The sequence below is a fragment of the Hemicordylus capensis genome, chromosome 6, assembly GCF_027244095.1.
Source record: "Hemicordylus capensis ecotype Gifberg chromosome 6, rHemCap1.1.pri, whole genome shotgun sequence".
Taxonomy (NCBI): Eukaryota; Metazoa; Chordata; class Lepidosauria; order Squamata; family Cordylidae; genus Hemicordylus; species Hemicordylus capensis.
In genome coordinates, this window is record NC_069662.1 from 171,093,604 (window position 1) to 171,106,862 (window position 13,259).

Here is a 13,259-nt window from a genome sequence, read left to right on the forward strand (position 1 = left end):
CTGTGCGACTGCCGGCGTGGGCCCTGCCCCCCACCGCCTGCTTCCCTCCTCGCTTGCAGTCGTTTGGGGCTTCCTCGGGTAGATCCTCGTCGCTGCTTTCTCACGCTGGAGCTGCGCGGCCCTCGCGGAGCGCCGCTGCTCTGGAACCGAGAGGCGCTGTGGCTGCCGCGGCGTAGATGTCGCCTGCCCGCTTCCGAGGAGCCCCCAGCACGCAGCCTTGCGCCGCCGCCGCCGCCCCCCCCCCGCCCCAGCTCCAGCTCACTCGCCCAGCCAAAGAGGCAGGCGGGCAACGCGGGGCAAGGGCGGAGAGCCCCTCCTGCTCCCCCTTGCAAACCTGGGGGGCTGGCTGGGGGGCGGGAGGACTGCCTCCCCGCGTCCTCCTTGATGGAGCCACCAAGCGCAGCCTGGGAGGAGGAGGAGGAGGAGCAGGGATGCCGCGGGAGGGAGCTCTTCTTCGGGAAGGGCTCCCCCCAGGCCAGCGGCCCCAGCCGGTAGCGAAAAGGCCGCCACCAGAACGAGGCTCTCTGCCCGCCCCCTGCTCTTGCCCGAGGGGTAGAGAAGCCCGCGCCGTCCAGGCGGTGTCGCCTCTGAGCGACCACGTGGAGAGATTCGCTCCGGGCCGATCCGTCTTTCCCTTGGCCTTGCAGGGCTCTCCGGCCGCGGCGCCTTCGTGGCTCCACCTGGCTGCTGGCCGCCCTCTTCTGCTCTCTCCTCCCACTTTGCCCAGCAGGATGGACTTCTCCAGGGAGCTGGGTCTGCTGCTTGCTTGAGCCCGGAGGGGAACCCCCTGCTCTGGCCCCCTGCAATTCAACAACAACAACAACAAATATTTATATGCCGCTTTTTAACAAAGGTGTCCAAAGCGGTTTACCTAGATAAATAATTCAATACATCTAAGACGGATCCCTGTCCCCTTGAAAGGCTCGCGATCTAAAAAGAAACGCAGTTCAACACTGGCTTTGTTGCCTGGAGCAGGGAGAAGAACAGGGGCTTCCTGGGATACCTGGGGGGCACTCCTGCCTCCTCTCAGGATCTGCCCCCCCTGCCCTGGGGCTTTGAGGGTCAGCCGTGGCCCCTGGGGTCCAAGGCCCACTGCCCCCCCCCCAGCTGCCCAGCCTGTCTCTGGAAACCAGCCTCTGCTGTCCAGTGGGGTGGCCCTTGGTGGGGCCTCTTTTCCACACCCATTCCATTTGGTCCTCCTTTGGGGGTCTGGCTCATGGGGCCTGGTGGGGTGGGGCGGCTTTGTGGAAGTTGATGGAGCATATTTGTGCCCGAGTTCTCTCCCCCGCCCTTGTTGACCAGTGTCTGTAAGGAGCTAGCAAGAGGAGTTGGTTTCCACGGGGGGGGGGACTGTAGGTCGGTGGCAGAGAGACCTGGCGTGGCGTGCAGAGGCGTTGGGGTCCCATCCTGGTGGCATCTCTCGGGGGGCTGGGGAAGGACCCTCCTCTGCCTACGACCCTGTGGAGCTGCTTCCAGGTGCTGCAGGCAGCAGTCCTGGGCGACCCAGACCAAGGGCGGACTCAGCAGGAGGCAGCTTCAGGAGGAAGCCCGTGGCCAGTCCTTGGCCATCCTGTGTGTTCAGGTGCAGCAGGTACAAGTTGGAATCTACCCCAAAGAGCTTTTCTTCCTGGGGCCGCTTGCTTGCGCCCCTGAGGCTGACGGTGAGGCAGAGCCTGCTCTGTGGGGCTGCGCTCTGTTGCTGGAGCCCTTTCCTCTTGTGCCTCCGCCCACTGCATCATGGGGCTGCTGCCTGTGGACCAGAAGCCCCGAGTGGCCATTCCCAGTCCAGCGGCTCCTGCGTGCTCTTTGTCCAATCCCAGCCATGCCAGGACGAGCAGGGTTGCCCAGCCTGGCCCCGGGTGGGACCCACATTCCTGCTCGGTCCTTGGGGCCAGTTGTGTGGCAGGTGGGTCTTGTGGCCGGGAGGGTTGTCGCGGGTGCTCTGGCAAAGGCTCCTGGCCCATTCTTCTCCAGCCAGTAGCCACTGGGCTAGTGAGCGGCCCTGCTCCTCCTTGGGCGTCAGGAGCTGCGTCTGCTGCTTTCCTGGCCAGAGAAGGGAGTCGCCCTTTCCTGCTGCTGGGCCCTGACGGCTTGCTCCCTTCCGGACAGCATTGTCATGGTGCAGAGTTGCCGCCTCTCCTTCTTGATGCCCGCCTCGCAGGGCTGGAGAGACTCTGTGGACAGCCTGCCTGCTGCAGCCCCCTCCCTGGGAGAGGATTCCCCGCCCACACTGGATTCCCCTCACTTCCGGGTCCTGATCTGAGGAGTCTGATGGCTGCCCGGAACTCGCCCCCCCCCCCGAGCCCTGGTGCCTCCACTGGCTGCCTGTCCTGCAGCAGGTAGCATTCCCTTGGGAGCCGGCTTGGGAGGGGCCGGTCGGGCCGCCCTGACGCCTCCACGCAAGGTTGTCGCCTCTCCCTGCCCTCCTCCACCCAGGCTCCAGAAGCTGCAGCATGAAGCACCGCTGCACCGTTCCCTAGCAGAGTGGGGGGGGGGACGCCATTTGTGCATGCGGGGTAAATCTCCCCGCCCCCAAGCAGGCCACGGGTGTGGCTGGGAGAAAGGCGACCACAGGCCGTTCCCTGCTCTGCTAGCTTTCTGCCGGCAGGGAGGAGGCGGGCCTGTTTCCCTGGAGGAGCATTTGGCAGTCTGCTGCCTCGCTTGCACTCCAAAGTGGGGCTGCCCCTTCAGGCCTCCCCCCCGCACCTCCTGGCTGGTGCATGTGAGAGGCAGGACTTCCGCCTGCCTGAATCGTCCGGTGAGAAGGGGCTGCTTCTCTACCTGAAGCAGGGGCGCAACTACCACAGGGCCAGGGGAGACAGTTGCCTGGGGGCCCATTGCCTTGGGACCCCCTGCTCGAGGCAAGTCACACGACTGACTCCCCCAGCCGCGCACCTGCCCGGGCTTCCTTCAGTTGTAGTCCTCCTCCGAAATTGGTGTGAGCGGGAGCATTTTAAAATCTTGTCTCTGGGCCCCCTCCGACCTTGCTACGCCCCTGACCTGAAGGATGGCCGGCCTGCCGGCAGCGTGGCTCAGCAAGGAGCAAGCAGCCCAGTTGCTGCTGGGAAGCAGAGGCAGCTGTGCCTCCTTTGGGCGCCCCCCTCCACGGTGGGGGGGGGTTCAGTGGAGCTGCTGCTGCTGCTGCTGCTGCTCTCGACCTGAAGGCTCCACTGAGCCGTCCTGAGCAGTAGCCGGTGGCAGGGCTCGCCGTGTGTCCGCCGAATGGCCTTCCCAAGCGGTGCCCTCCAGCGGCCTCCATGGTGGCAGTGAGTTCCATTCCTGACCTGGTGAAGGAGGACAGTTTGGCCTGCCCTCCGTTTCCTGGAGGGACTCCCTGTGCTGGATTTGGGGGAGAGGGAGCAAGAGCCCCTCGGAACCCACCACCCTCTTCCCACCCTGGGTGGCCACCCTGTGTTTCTTTCTGGCGCTGCCGGCTTTCCAGGCCCGACCAGGTTCCATGCCAGAGTGCAGGAATTGGGGGCGGATGGTTTGTCTTGGAGGGTTTCCCACTCGCCCCAGTCGGCTGGGCCCCTCTCCGTGGCACTCAGCTTCCTGGAGGGACGGCCTTGGCGTCTCCACTGCTGCTTTGAATGGTTCAGCAAGTGCCTGCAAGCTCTGGGGCAGGACAGGGGCAGGGCGAGCTGCTGGGGCCGAGGAGGGGAACCTCCTCCCCCCCCACACACACACCAGCCCCAAGGTGAGGGGCAGGAGGGCAGAGGCTTCCCTTGGGGGGAGAGGAAGAGGGAGGTGGGCTTCCATGCAGGCAAAGCCCCTGCCCTGGCTGTGAGAGCAGCAGCCCCCGCCCCCGGGACCCAAGTGGCTGGGGTGGGGAGCGGGTGTTCCTAGGGGAAGGATCTCTCTGTGGCGCTGGGCCCCTGGGCCCCGTGGCGGGAGTGGGCTGGGGGCCTTCTGCAGAGCTGCCTTAGTTCTGGTTCCAGGTGGCATTCCCAGGAGGGGGGGGGCAGTCTTCAGTTCTCTGGCCTGGCCTCCGTGGGGCCCAGGTCCTTCCCTAACTACCTTGTTCCACAAGATGTGGCAGGCTGGAGGAACAGGGGAGGGGAGGGAGAGGCTCTGCCTGGGGGGGCTGCAGGGCTGTGATCTCCTCCTCCTCCTGCTCCGGAGCCCTTCCCAGGGTCCCGGTGGCGGGAGGCACTTTCTAGAGTGAGGCGGGGAACCGGCCTTCTCTGCCCCCGTGGGGCCCAAATGGGGCCACCCCCTTCTCAGTTGTGGCTGCCTGGGGCCCTCCTGACTCTCTCCGAGGCAAAGTCTGCCCTCTGCTAATGATACTTGATTATTATTTTTTACAATGTCCCTGGTTTCTCTCTCCCTGCAGTTTAAACTGGGATTCCGTTTTATTGCTGGGTGTTTCGTTTTTGTTTTTATCCTCTGTTTTTAGCAACACCATTTAAAACAATTACATATTGTTTATTTGGTGGTTTTATCAATATTATGTGTCTATTGTTCTAGCTGGCTACCTGGTGCCTTTGGTGGTAAGGCGGGGTGTACATTCTGACACCAACCAACAGAATGGAAAGTTGGTCAGTGGAGCTTCCTGTTCTGAGGCAGTCTATCTCTAGATGCTGGGTACAAAGGAGAGGAGGGCTGTTTCCTTCCAGCCCTGCTGGCCAGCTTCCTGGAGCCACCTGGCTGGCCCAACAGGAGAGAGGGTGCTGGGGCAGGTGGGCCCCCTGGGTCTGCTCTGGCCAGGCTCCACTTGTGCCATCGTGGCAATATCTGTAGCCAGCTGTAGCTGTATGGAGCTTCCATGGTCAGAGACTGTCTGCCTCGGAATGCCAGCTGCCAGGGAGCAACTGTGGCTGGAAACAGGGTGGAGGCTGGGCTGGCCTTTCCTCGGCCTGATGCAGCCGCTGAGCTCTGCTGAAGAGAGCTGGGGGGGGGGTCAGCCAATGATGATCCGTGCCTGGGGAGCGGAGCCGCTGTGGCCACCTGCAGCCCTCTGTGCAGACCCAGCTGCCTATCTAGGAAGGTGCCCTTGGAGCAGAGGAAGCCTCTGGCCCTATCCCTCAGCCCCTTCTTGCCGGCTGCTTGGGCCTGAGGACGTGCACAGGCCCTTCTGCGGGCTGACGAGAGGAATGGCCAGAGCCGGGCGGGCAGGATCTGTGCCTGTAGCCGTCACAGAGGGTTTGGGGAGGTCTTCTCCACAGGAAACTTCTCCAGAATGAGGAGTATGGTGAAAAGAACGCGGAAAGGGGAAATCACACCAATTTTCAAAAAGGGATCATGGTGCACAGCTCCTTGAACGTGTCGACTCAATGTGTGGCAGCCATAAGAAAGGCCAATGCCATGCTGGGGATCATTAGGAAGGGGATTGGAAATAACACGGCTAAGATTATCATGCCCTTATACAAAACTGTGGTGCGGCCACACCGGGAGTAATGCTTTCAATTCTGGTCACCACATCTAAAAAAGGACATTGTGGAACTGGAAAAGGTGCAGAAGAGGGCAACCCAGATGATCAGGGGCCTACAACACCTGGGGCTATTTAGTTTATTTGTTTATTTTACATTTTATATCCCGCTCTTCCTCCAAGGAGCCCAGAGTGGTGTAATACATATTTAGATTTCTCCTCAGAACAACCCTGTGAAGTAGGTTTAGGGTGAGAGAGAAGTGACAGGCCCAGAGTCACCCAGCAACTCTCATGGCTGAATGGGGATTTGAACTCGGGTCTCCCAGGTCCTAGTCCAGCACTCTAACCCCTACACCACGCTGGCTCTCTGGTTGTAAAGGGGGGGAAAAGACTGTGGGGAGACATGAGAGAGGTCTATAAAATCATGCATGGTGTGGAGAAAGTGGAGAGAGAGAAACTTTTCTCCCTGTGACATCACACTAGAAGCAGAGGTCATCCCATGAAATTGATTGCCAGGAAATCTAGGACCAACAAACGGAAGTAGTTTTTCACACAATGCATAATCCACTTGTGGAATTCTCTGCCACAAGATATGGTGACCGCCAGGAACCTGGATGGCTTTGAGAGGGGTTTGGATAACTTCATGGAGGAGAGGTCTATCAAGGGCTACTAGTTCCAGATGCCTCTGAGTTCCAGTTGCAGGGGAGTAACAGCAGGAGAGAGCTCGTGCCCTCAACTCCTGTCTGTGGCTTCCAAGCAGCATCTGGTGGGCCACTGTGTGAAACAGGATGTTGGACTAGATGGGCCTTCTTGGACCTGATCCAGGAGGGCTGTTCTTATGTTCTTATGTTCTTGTTTGGTACGGAAGTCTGCACACAATCAGGTGATGTCTGTACACACATGCATCTTTTCATGTGAAGGGCTTTGCATGGGAACCTGCCTGCCGGCTCCTTGGAAGGCAGATGGGTGCAGAAGGGAAGGAGTCCTACAGGACCCGGGTTCAGGGCTGTAGCTGGGCTGGACTTGAATGTCCGACCTGCCGTATCTGGGCTGGGGGCCCGAGCGTGGAGGCGGCCCAGACCCTGCGCTCCTGGGTGGACGGATTATCTTCACCCATTAGAAGCTGGTCCCCACCCAGGCTTCTGGGCAGCAACCCCTTCCGGCCGACCTGTGCAGAGGTGGTCGGCCTGCCTCCTGGGCCTCTCCTGGGCCTTGGGCACCCTCCACCGGGGCGGGGTATCCTAGAGGTCTCTGGGAGAGCATCAGCAGGCTGGAGGAATAGGAGCCTCCCCATCCCTGCCCGCTTCTGAAAGGGCTGTTAGGACACATGTATGCATCCAGGCTTTTGATTAGATGTGTAGGGTCTGCCATTGTTTTAATGTGTAATTTTTTTCCACGCTTTATTTTAATGTGTGTTGTTTGATCTTAAACTGCCCAGTGATGCGAGTTTGGGGCAGTGCATAAATATGCTAAATAGATAAATGTGGATAGAGGTGATCTGGTTGACCCCCAAGGCTTGTACTTCCCGCCCTTGTTGGAGAGAGTCCCGCACCAGAGGAGGAGCTTGACTCCTGGCCCCGGGTGTGTTTATGGATTGGGAACTGGTTAGGGAGCAGGCGGCAGCAGCGAGCAGGAGGAGGAGGAGGAGGAATCGGAGGGGAATTCTCCTGGCAGCAGCCTCTCTTGTTTGGGCCCTGCCTGTGGTACCCAGGGGATTGGTGGAGATCCGGAGATCCGTATGGGGCGAATGTGGGATGGTGGCCATCTTTCAAGACCTGGAAGGCTGTTGCACAGGAAGAGGAGGAGGAGGAGGAGGAGGAGCAAGCCTGTTCTCTGCTGCTAGCTAGAACTTGCCTTCTGGAGGAGCAACCTTGGCTGGAAGTGACGAGGCAGCGGGGCTGGCTTGCCCCCAGTTGGGCTGCCTTGGGCAGTGGGTGCCCCCCCCCTCGGCCTTCCCTGGGGCTTTTCAAACAGAGATGGGGCAGGCATCTGCCAGGGATGCTGGAGCCGTTTCCTTCAGTGAGCAGCAGGGGGTGGACTAGAAGGCCTCTCGGGCCCCTCTCAGCTCTCACATCCTGTGACTCTAGCCTGAAGAAGCTGAATCCAGCCAGCACAGAGGTCCTCCTGGCTGGGGGCTCCAATAACTGTGGGGGGGTGGCCTGCCCCCCGGCAGGCAGTCCTGGCTAGGCCCAGCAGTCTTCCCCAGCTCTGCCCTTTGCCCTTCAGACCCGGCCATGGATCTCAAGAGGCCTTGGGCTGGGCCCCGGGCATGCTGTCTGCATGGGGCTGCCCTTGAAGACAGGCCAGACTGCAGCCAGGCTGCCAGGATTGGGCCATAGGCTGGAGGGCAGAGGACCCCCGTCTGAGACCCCTTTGTTGGATAGGTTTGCGCAAACCAGTGACCGTCAAGAGAGGGAGTAGGCTTGGCCCTGAGGGCGGGCTGCCCCTTGGAGCCGCGGTGGGTGCCTGGGTCAAGGGCCGCTGGGGTGGCTGAGTGTGCACCTGGGCCCCTCCCCCCTGGTGTGGGGCGGGGGCTCGCCCTTGAGCATGCGGCATCTCCTGGCAAGCCCCGCCCACAGTGGCCCCTCTCTTCTTCTTCTGGCGGGGGGGGGCTTCCTCCTCGTGAGATCCTCTCTTGCCCCCACCCCCACCTCACCTCCCTCGGCTGATCCTGAGGGGGCACCTCAAGCTGGAAGAGACTCTGGGGAGGGGAGGAGGTGGGGGGCAGGCCCGCACACGCCCTGTGGAGGCTAACTCCTTCCTGGACGCCTGTTTTCTTAACTCTTCCAGCCCCCCGGCATGGCACGGAGCAGCCGAGCAGCCTCTTCTCCTGAGAACTAGGAGCTGTGCTGGAACGTGCTGAGGAGGTGAGTCCCTTGGGCCCCAGAGGGCGATGGGGGAGGAGCGACTCTGTGCTCAGGCTTTGGCTCCGTCCAGCCTGATGCCACCTTTGGGGCAAGGTGGAGTGGGCCCCACCGTCACTCAGCCCCTCTCTTCTGCTCCGAGGGGGCCTCGCAGCAGGGGGAAGAACACATCAAGCTGCTTTTTTCACACAGCACGTGATTTGGCTAATCTTTGGAACCTACTGCCACTGGATGTTTTGACCATATTCCCAAAGCTAGTTATGTTTATGAGGAATATCTTGTGACTTTTATTTGAGCAGCACAACTGTGGCCCACTGAGGTGCAATAACGTGCGTGGGCTGTTTCTTTCCTCCCCCCCCCACCCGCCGCCCCGGCTCCACTTATTGTTCTGAGGGAAGAGGGGTGGGGGGGCCCTGTCTGTCTCCTCCTGGGCTTTGGACTGTTCTCCACTCAGGGTCTCAGAGTCAGGGGAGGGAATTACCTCTGGGGTCAGATGGGTGGGTAGTGTGTGGGGGGGTCTGTTTTCTTGGCTTTGCCTCCCCTTCAGGCCCCCTTGTGATAAGCGAGGGGCTGGGTCCCTGTGTGATGATGGAACTCCTTGCGGGGGGGGTTGTGGGGGGGTTGGGAACCGAGGAGAGAGGCCAGGCCAACAGCCCCTTCTCCAGCCTGGGGGGCTCCTCCTGTTGCCAGCAGGGGGGTGGCTCATCCCCTGAAGTCCAGCCTGTGTGTGTGTGTGTGTGTGTGTGTGTGTGTGTGTGTGTGCTGACTGGGGGCAGCTTCCCACACCGCACAGGGTGTGCTGGGTTGTGCAACTTGCTCTGGGCCTGCTGCAGAGCAGGGTGTGTGTGTGTGTGTGTGTGTGTGTGTGTGCGTGTGTGTGCGCCTGCCTGGGTTTCGTAAGAGCCTCCACGGGTTGAGCCGCTGTGGGTCGGGGCTTTGGGCCAGCCCCAATTAATCTGCCTCCTCAAGGTGAAGAATGTGGCTTTGCTCACCCCGGCAGGCGGGCGCTGGCTGGGCCTAAGGTGGTGCCTGTTGCCCACAGCAGCTTGTCCTAAGGCAGCGGCGGCGGGAGGGGTGGGTGCAGCCGCCTCTCTTTCCCGGCTGCAGATCGGCTGGCTTGCTGCTCGCGCTCCCGCCCTGCCCAGGAGCCAGGAGCAGGCTGCGCAGCTCCACCTGATGAATGGCCAGCCTGCAGGCAACATGATGGGTCTCAGGCGGGAGGGGGGAGAGGAGCCACCCGAGCTGCCCCCTTTGGTGCTCCCCTGGCTTCTTAGGAGGAGCCGCTGCTGCTCCCGGCCACCAGGAGGAGGCCAGTTGGAGGGAGGCTGGCGTGCACTGCTCTTGCTCCATCACACACACACACACACACACACACACCCCAGAAATGCTGGCGGGGAGAGGGGGAGAGGGCAGCACAGGGAGGGCCGGGGGGGGGGAGAGCCAGCTCCCCACTCTGCCTTCTTGGCCGGGGGCTCGCTCACCGGGTTGCCTTGTGGGAGTCCACCTGCCTCTGTGTCTCCGCTCTCCACCCACAGCAAGGGGCTGGTGACCCCCACCCCGTGGCTGACTTGTCCTTTGCCCTGAGAGCAGCTACAGCTCAAAAGGACTTTGCAACATCAACCTAAAAGGTGCTCATAAGAACAGGAAGGCCTGGAAAGCAAAAGGGCCCAGAGAGTGAGGAGGCGGGAGGGGCGGGGGGCAGCCCCCTGGGATGATTCCTGTGTGCCGCTCCTGTTTGTGGAAATGCGCTTGTGCAGGAGAATGTCCCTGGTGAGTTGTGTCCCGAAGAGTTTGCCAGCAGGGTGTGGGCGGCCATGGAAGGGGTCCACAGGAAAGGGGCATTTGCTTCCCTCTCTGGAAGAAGAAGATTCCCGCCCAGGCGAGGGGAGCTGGGCAGGCATGGGCAGGCAAGCCTCTCCTTCTGGGAAGCGGGAATGCTTCGCAAGGAAGCAAGGAGGGCTCACGTGATCCCAGAGGGGTCTCTCTGTCCTCCCCCATAAGCCTCACTTGGGCCCATCCGTTTGGCCTGAGCTGTTGCTTGAAGCCGCAAGCTGGGGTGTGTGTGTGTGTGTGTGTGTGTGTGTGTGTGTGTGTGTGTGTGTGTGGGGCACCCCTGACCCCGCCAGGATGGCCCCCCAGGGGCAGCTGGTACAAAGATGACGTGCAGGGGCTGGCTGGCCCGTCCCCCAGGTGTGTGGCTGGCCCCAGCGCTGGCTGCCCGTCCCCTGGCCACCTCATTAGGCGGTGCTCCTGCAGGGTCGGGCCGCTTTGGTGCTGGCGGGGAGCTTGTGTGGTGGCGGCCAGGAACGGCAGGCTGCGGCCACGGAGGGGCCCTCAGCCCTCCCTCGCCGGCTAGTGCCTCCTCCTCTGGCGGCTGCTGCTGCCGGGCCGGCTCGGGGTGCCTCCGGCTGTTAGCGCAATTAGCCACCCCCTTTATGTTGCTGAGGGTCACCGGAGGGCTCCCAGCAGCCCGCGGGGCGGAGGAGGGCTTTCATCCGCCTCACAGTCTCTCAGCCCTCAAGAGTCCCATGTGAGCGGGGGGGGGGGCGGGGGGCGGCTAGGGGGAGCCGCTCCCTGGCTCTTAGGAAGGCAGCAGGGAGATGCCTTCTCCGGAGTCAGGCGCTTGGTCCAGCTCGCTCAGCATTGTCTACCCAGGCTGGCAGCAGCGGCTTCTCCCAGGCTGCAGGCAGGAGTCTCTCTCAGCCCTGCCAGGGAGGGAGCTTGGAGCCTTCTGCAGGCCAGCAGGCAGGGGCTCTCCCTAACCCCCCATGGGGGGCTGACCTCACTGGCAGCCAGGGTCCTCCGGGGGCTATTTCTTCGTTTGCTTGTCGTATTTATATACCGCCTGATATATACCTCTCTAGGTACACAATCCAAATTGCAGTGCAAAACTAAAAACAAACAAAACACTTTTGCAGGATGAAAGCATTTAAAAATTACTTTGAATTAAAAGCCTGAGAGTGTCCTGCCGCAGCCTGTGCCTGCTGCCCCCCCCCCGCTGGCCCAGAATGCTGTGTGCTTGTGCCTGCTGCGGTGCCCTGGCGTTGGCCTCGGGGGGGGGGCAGGGCACGGAGCCACCGGAGGTCAGGCTTGGCGCTCGGCCTCCCAGAGTAGCAGCTCAACCTAACGGGCCGGGGGCGCCCGAGGAGGAAGGTTGGGTTGCTCCTCACTCTCCCGCCCAAGAGATGAACTGTGCAGCTCTACCTGATGAATGGCCAGCCTGCAGCCAGTGTGTGGCTCTTGGGCGGGACAGGGAAGAGGGAAGCCAGGCAGCAGCACTTGGCAGGCTGTCCTCGGTGACCTCAGCGCCTGCCTCCGCCCAGCTCCCTTCCTCCTTGCTGCGTTGTGATCAGCTGAGCTCCGGGCGCTGGGCAGGGGAGAGCGGCAGGACTGAATCAGGCCCTCCTCAGGAAGCCTGTCCTGGAGTGAGTCAGCCTCGGGCCCCTGCTGGAGAACACCAGCCCAGCACACCGGCTGACTGGCCGCAGCGTGACTTTCCGTGGGTGCCGGGAGGGAGGGAGACCGGCCACTGCCGTGGGGCTGAGCGCCTCCTGCCTCGGCTCTGGGCCCAAGGGGGCAGAGACCCTGCAGGGCTGTCGGTCCCAGCGGGGAGGCTGGCAGGAGGCTCTGGGGGGCCACTCTGAGGGCTCTTGGAGGAAGCGCCCTGGAGCGCAGCCCCCCCCACCTCGAGGGCTGCAGGGCTGCTCTCTTGTGGCCCCTCCTGAGGGCGCCGTGGGTCCTAGCAGGGCAAGGGCCGGCAGGCGGGCTGGCTCACCCCCATCCGCTCCTGGGAACGCAGGCTGGGCTCAGTGACTCACCGGGGCCGGGCAGAGGAGCCTCTTCCCCACTCCAGGGCCTGCCTCCCTGCCTGCCTGCCTCCTGGCCTCCCTTCCTGGGCCGGCAGCTGTGCCCCTGCCCCAGCAAGCCCACTGGCGCCCCAGAGGAACCTCTCCCGAGACAGACTCTGGCTCCATCTCGCTCGGCCGTTGCCTGCACGGACTGGCAGCAGCTCTCCGCGGGGGCAGGGGGCAGGAGCCTGGGCCAGCCCTCCCTGCGGCTTTCCCACCGGGAGCTTTTGCAGCACTTTTGCACGCTGGGGCTTGGGGTGCCTTCAGAGGAGGGTGGGATTTAGCCTGCATTCTGCACTGAGGCAGTTGGGGACTGTTCATTTTGCAAGCGGAACTATTCCTCTTTTATCCTCACGAATGGAGTGTGACTCGGAATATCCGTGTCAGTTGCACTGTCTAAAACGTTTTCCGGGGACACTCGGTCATTCTGCGGAGTAGGGTTCTGTGTGTGGAGAGACCCCACGGATGAAGCAGATCAAGATGAGATGTCTTTGCTGGGTGTCTGCTGACATGATAGCACTCTAGGAAGACTTGTTTCCTGTGCCCTGGAGTCCACTTCTGTTCATTTGTTTCTGTTTCTTCCTTTATTTTTTAAAATTCTTCCTTCCTGAGAAGCCTGACTCATTTTTTAAAAATCAAAAAAATTGCCATGGGTCTTGTGCAATGCTGCCACGTGTCTCTATAGTCAGCTGCAAGGGTGGTGTTTTTTTAAGATAGAGGACAATGGAAAATTAGAAAAGAATTGGGAATGGCTGGCCATGGAGCTCTGAAACCAGGCACAGGGTAGTGGGACTCTGTGTATTAAATTTGAAACCGTTGGGTCAATTGATTGATTTTTAATAGATTCTTAAGACTGGGAGGGTAATTAATTTTCCTTTCTTTCCCCATCGATCTGTGCAAGCCTGCACCTGGTGGCCAATTGCAATCTTGTGCAGATCAACAGGGAAATGAAAAAACAAAAAAAGTGAAATACCCTCCCTGTCTAAAAAAATTGTTAAAAATCAATCAATTGACCAGTTTAGTACGCAAGGTCCCACTATCCTGTGCTACAACTGTGCCTTGTTTCAGAGCTCTATGACCAGCCCTGCCCAAATTGTGGGGTTTTCCCCTAATGTTCCATTGATCTCTACGTTTAAAAAAAACCCCTGTAGCTGGCTATACAGATATGTGGCAGCCTTG

General features: G+C 61.0%; 1 protein-coding gene across 2 annotated transcripts in view; it reads left to right on the forward strand.

Moving 5' to 3' along the window:
* Positions 1-13,259, forward strand: part of SLC4A2 (solute carrier family 4 member 2) — a 45,887-nt gene that overhangs the window by 1,477 nt on the left and 31,151 nt on the right. For both annotated transcript variants that reach the window (XM_053260358.1, XM_053260357.1), the window contains exon 2: positions 8,159-8,235. The gene's annotated coding sequence lies outside the window, so the exon portion shown is untranslated. The remainder of the gene's footprint in view (positions 1-8,158; positions 8,236-13,259) is intronic.